This window comes from Elephantulus edwardii, unplaced genomic scaffold, assembly GCF_000299155.1.
Source record: "Elephantulus edwardii isolate Elephantulus edwardi_28Jun2011 unplaced genomic scaffold, EleEdw1.0 scaffold00499, whole genome shotgun sequence".
NCBI lineage: Eukaryota > Metazoa > Chordata > Mammalia > Macroscelidea > Macroscelididae > Elephantulus > Elephantulus edwardii.
The window spans coordinates 4,074-9,714 of record NW_006400249.1 but is presented as its reverse complement, the minus strand read 5'-3'; the positions used below and the strand labels follow the sequence as shown (position 1 = coordinate 9,714).

General features: G+C 40.0%; 1 pseudogene; it reads right to left on the bottom strand.

Annotated features, from left to right (window-relative positions):
• The window catches only part of LOC102865409, a 39,991-nt pseudogene extending 39,058 nt beyond the window's left edge, over positions 1-933 (bottom strand).
• Between the last annotated feature and the right edge of the window lie 4,708 nt (positions 934-5,641).

Genomic DNA, 5,641 nt, shown 5'->3' with positions numbered 1-5,641 from the left:
TGTGATTAGACCAGTTTTCCTACCCATTCATTTGTAAAAATATTTTTGTGTGTTTTATGTTTTGGGGTTGTTTCTTTTTAAAATATGGAACTCTTCACTAATTTGTGTGTCACCCTTGTGTAGGAGCAATGCTAATCTTCTCTGTATCGTTCCAATTTTAGTATATGTGCTGCCGAAGCGAGCACATGTTGGTTTGTTGGTTTTGTTGTTGTTTTTTTTTTTAAAAAAAAAGACATTTATTCAATATCATGATCAGACTATTAACATTTAGCAATCAACAGCATGGGTGCAAAAAATAAAAATGACAATAAAATCCTTCTGTTTGCAGAATGTTTTACACTTTCCACAGAACAGAAACAAAAATAATGTTATACAATTAGTCACAAACACAGCCCATGAGTTTTTTGCCCACACAAATGAGTACTGTCTGAAGCATTTCTTCTCTGTAGCGGTGAGGCCCTGTCACCACGGTGCTTGGCTGAGTTCACAAATCTGTTGTAAACAGGAGCTTTCTGTCACTTCTCCGGCTCTCCTCTCCAGTTAAGCTTTGTTTTTCTGGCGGTAATTAAAATCATCGGCACTGCCATTGCTACTGTAGCTGCTGTTCGAACTACCGTAGCCAACTTGGTTTTGTGGTTTGACAAAATATTGACCACCACCACCATGAGAGCTGTGGGTCCAAAATTTGAAGACTGATTGTTGTAATTGCCAAAATCTTTGTAGCTTCCACGACAAAGTTGCTTCCATCATTACCAAATCCATGATAACCATCCCCACGGCCTCCATATCCTCTACTTCCCCGGCTGCCACCAGAGGCACCTCGTCCACTGACGTTTCATCCTCCACCAAAGTCGTTGTTGCCACCAAAGCCACCTCCACAGCCACCACCAAAGTTTCCAGAACCACTTCAACCTCTTGGGCTGGAAGAGGCATTGGCTCTCACTCTGAGGGGTCTTTCCTCACTTCACAGTTGTGACAATGACAGTAGGCTATCTCTGAATAATAATTTTATCCACAGAGTCAAGTCATCAAAAGTTACAAAAGCACCACCCCTCTTCTTGCCACTGCCTCGGTCAGTCATGGTTTCAATCACTTCCATTTTCCCATACTGCTCAAAAGAATCTCCTCAGTGATGGTCTTCAGAATCTTCTTTAATTCCACCAACCACCTTTTTCCTACTTAAGTGGGCACCTGGTCTTGGAGAATCTTCTCTCCAGACAGCCCTCTTGGGTTCCACAACCCTTCCATTCATCCTGGGGGGACCTTGCATTCAGGCTGCACCCACCTTTCCACACGAGTATGTGTCAAGCCCAAAGGTCAGGAGCACTCAGTGTTGGATCTCTCTTTACCACACAGGCTGTGAGCGTCCCCCCATTGCTCCAAGCAGCAGACTTTCACCTCAGACTTCCATCTGTCATTTCAAAGCTCAACTCTCCAGTGAAGTTTCTGGAACTGTCTGGACTCTTTAGGAGACTGATTTTGACATGATGATAGTAGGAAGAAACACTTCAGGGAAGTTTTGTCAGCAATGTTCTCTAGCAGGAAGGATTCCTCTACTCATTCATTTGTTGAGGGGCTGTTGGGCTGCATCACATGAATAATGCTGCAATAAACATGGGAGTACATCCGCGTTTTGTGTCATAGCTCTGGTTTCTGTAGAGCGTGTCCCAGTCGGGGGACAGCTGGGTCATATGGTATTTCTATTTCCAACTTTTTGAGAAAGTGCCAGAATGCCTCCCCTTAGTGGTTGTATGATTTTACGTCACCGCCAACCGTGAATAAGTGTTCCAGTCTCTCCACAACCTTGCCAGCATTTGTTGTTTGTTGCTCTGTTGAATTTTGCTATTGTTGCTGGGGTGAGATGATACCGCATGGTTGTTTCGATTTGCATCTTTCTGAGAGCTGGGGATTTTCAGCATTTCTTCTTGTGGTTTTTGATCATCAGAATTTCCTCTCTGGTGAAGCATCTGTTCATATCCTGGGTTGTTTACCTTTTTCTTGTTGAGGTGCTGGAGTATTCTACATATTTTAGATATGAGTCCCTTAACAGATATGCCATTGCCAAATAATTTTTCCCAGTATGTGGGTTTCCTTTTGACCATTTTGGAGAGGATATTTTTTTGCAGAATTTAGTACTTTTTTTTCTCCACTCCCCCACCCGACTCCCCGCAGTTTGCTCCTCTCTTTGAAAAAGTAAAAGAAAAATTCTTTCTTTGGTACACAATCCCCCCACACCCCTCCCACCGCCCCAGGTACACTCCACTATGCACCCTTAATTCTGGACTCTTATATCACTTTTAAATTACTCTCTCCCTCATCTGTTTCAATGCAGTATACGTAATTAATCCACTTTTTCTCAGTCTTACCCCAACCCTGATATCAGTCCCATTCTACAATAGTGACACCATGCAGTATTTGTCCTTTTGTGACTGAGATATTTCATGGAGAGGATTTTTGAAGTGCATGTGGATTTTATTTTTAGGAGGGCCCATTCCTCGATTTTCTCCTCTCCTTATTGGTTTTTCTTTATGCTTAGAAGTCTATTTTTGCTGTGCATTAGGGTTTCGAGAGTTGTTTCTAGTTTTTCTCTGATGAATTTTGTAGTCTTTGGTTTTCCTTCTAGGACTCTGACCCACCTTGACTTGGTTTTTGTGTGGAGTGTGAGGTGTGGGTCTTGCTTCAGTTTTTCGCAGATGATCTTCCAGTTTTGCCAGACCATTTGTTCTTAAAAAGGTAATAACCTGTATGTTTCTGTTAACTCTCACTCTTCCTATGGGCCTATTTATTTTCAAATTCAGCACATTTATTTTGTCACTTAATAAAGGTTTCTCTGAAATTCTATTCTTTTTCATTGTTGAAAAGAACATTTGATGGATATATTATAGATTTGTTAACATGAGTATTTTGCCAGTGGTATAATAATATACAAGTTACTTGAAATATTATGTTAACTTGTGTGGTTTCCCCAGCATAGTGACAGCCGGGCCACAGCTGAGATCAGAGTCCAGACAGGACTGGGCACCCTTTGTAAACAGAGAATTCTACCCAGCCCCCCGGAGAAGATACTGGGTGCCCTCTGCAAACAGAGAATTCCACCCAGCCTCCCACCCAAGAGGATGCCATGTCTGAACTTTGGTATTAGTTTAAAGATTAAGCTTACCCATTGTTATGTTGGCAACACTTAAGTTTAAGGAAAATATAGTCTCCAGAGATTGAACTTTTTTAGGACGATTGGCTGAAACTAAATTAAAACCACAGGGAGACTAAGAGAAGGGCCTTTTCACAGGGTTGAGCTGTGAGAGGACCTCTGCCTCAGCCCTCCCTCTTCTTCAGAACTCATTTCCCCATGTCCCTGCTTTCTTTCTGAGTCCGGTTTGCAACAAACTTGAATATTCTGAAGCTCACTATATAAGAGTAGTATTGTTGTATAAAAATATAATTTTTCAATTATTTGTGATTTTGCTGTCACATACAGATATCAAGAATATCAAATATTACATGATGCCACTGTTGTAGAATGGGACTGTCCTTGGGGTTGGGGAGAGACTGAGTAAGATGGGTTCAACAATGTATACTGCACTGAAACAGAGGAGGGAGAAAACTGTTTAAAAGAGATATATAACTAGGTATTTCTGTCATCACAGGAGACTAGAGCGAGGGCCACATGGTGGAGGGGACCTGGGGGAGGGTTTGTAAAACAATGAAAGAATCTTTTCTTTTACTTTTCCATAATTTCTGGACTCATGTACTTATAACTTGTTAGTCAAATTTGTGTCTCCTAGGTTGCAACACTCCCATGATACATCTTCAAGGATATGAACATGTACGGCCAAGCACAATCAATAAGAGTGCATCTAAATTCCAAAATCAATCTCCATAATAGTCTATGTGTTTCCTACTGCCAAAGGGGCCCTTTAGAGTAGTGAGAGAAGATCTTCACCCTGAAACCCACAGCGTCCCTTTTCAGCAGGAAGTAGCTAAGAGAATACGCCATCCCCTTTTCCTTATGACTCAGGGTGAAGTCTCTCTCAGGGAGGAGTGATAGGGAATGGCAAAGGACACACTGACAAAGAAGATTAATCAGAACTGGCTTTGACAAGCACTGTGGCATTTGGACAAGAACAAACTGGGAGGAGGGTAGAGAGAATAGTGCAACAATGAATGAATGGAAACCCAAAATCTCTGTAAATGTTTATGAAAATTAATAAAATATAGAAAAAAAAAGAATTGCTCATATTCACACTAACATGTATGTTCTTTTTAAAGCAGATTATAAAATATCATTTACTCGGGGTGGAAAAAAAAGGTTTACTAAACTGGCTTCAGGACTCCGAGATAATCATCCTGAGCTGTGCTTTAATTATGACACTGAAATGATCTCTTAAGGTCTTCAATTAACTACATATTTACTTAAATAAATAGTCATTTTATGAGATTGGCTTTTAAAATAAAAAAATATCAGCTGTGAGCAATGAATTTTCTCGAGTAATCTCATCTATAGGCGACCAAATGGTTGGAATTACTCTCAAGCAAAGATGGGAAGGTAAGATTGGGAGAGTGTCTGGGAGATGTTACAACCAGAACAAAACGAGGAGTCAAGGACAGTGTGGAACATGCAACCAACAAACCTGAGCCCTGTGCACTGTGCAACTGTTTGTTCTAAATTCAAGAAATGATTAATTGAAAAAAAAAAAATAACTGTCTGCACACCCGGGTTTATTGCTCTTTTGTTCATAATAGCAAAGAGTTGGAAACAACCAAAGGGTCCATCAACAAACGAATGGATAGAGAAGCTGTAGTATATTCACACTATGGGATATTATGCAGTGCTGAAAAACAAAGAACTCATGAAATATTATACAAAATGAGTGACCATGGAGGACATTATGCTGAGTGAAATACCTCAGTCACAAAAAGACAAATACTGCATCGTGCCACTGCTATGGAACAGAACTGATATGGGGGTTGGAGGAAACTAAGAACAGAGGGGATAAATTACATACACAGCATTGAAACAGATGAGGGAGAGAACTGTATAAGAGGAACATATGATTAGGTATTATTGTCATGACACAAGTCCAGAACGAAAGCTGCATAGTGGAGTGGACTGGGAGGTGGAGGGGTTCTATAACAATGAATTTTTTTCTTTTTCTTTTTTTTTTTACTTTTCAAAAAGAAAAGTGAATGGGGGAGCAGGGGAGAAAGTGTGCAACAACAAATGAATGGGAATCCAAAGTCTCTGTAAACTTTCATTAAGATAACAAACAAAAAACAATAGGTCCTTTTATATCTGGTCTATTTATATTCTAATATGCATCAGAACATTTCTATGAATGAATTCTAGTCGTTGCATACAGCACATTTTGTTTCTTTTTCCTCTACTAGTAGTTAGCACCTTTTGGCTTCTGTGAATTGTATTTCAGAGACAACTGGTATCTGCTAGAATCCTTTCATTAATTTGGGATATGTGAAGTAAACCGATATTGTAGGGACTTTCTAGCTAAGCCCTTGTAACTCCCACAGAATTACTGGAAATTTGAAATTATGTGGGGAAATTATATTAATAAGGAGATTTTGCCAATCAAGGGGATTGGCCAAAAGAAAAGGGAAAAATGATGAAGTGAGAGAGTGGAACAGAAGA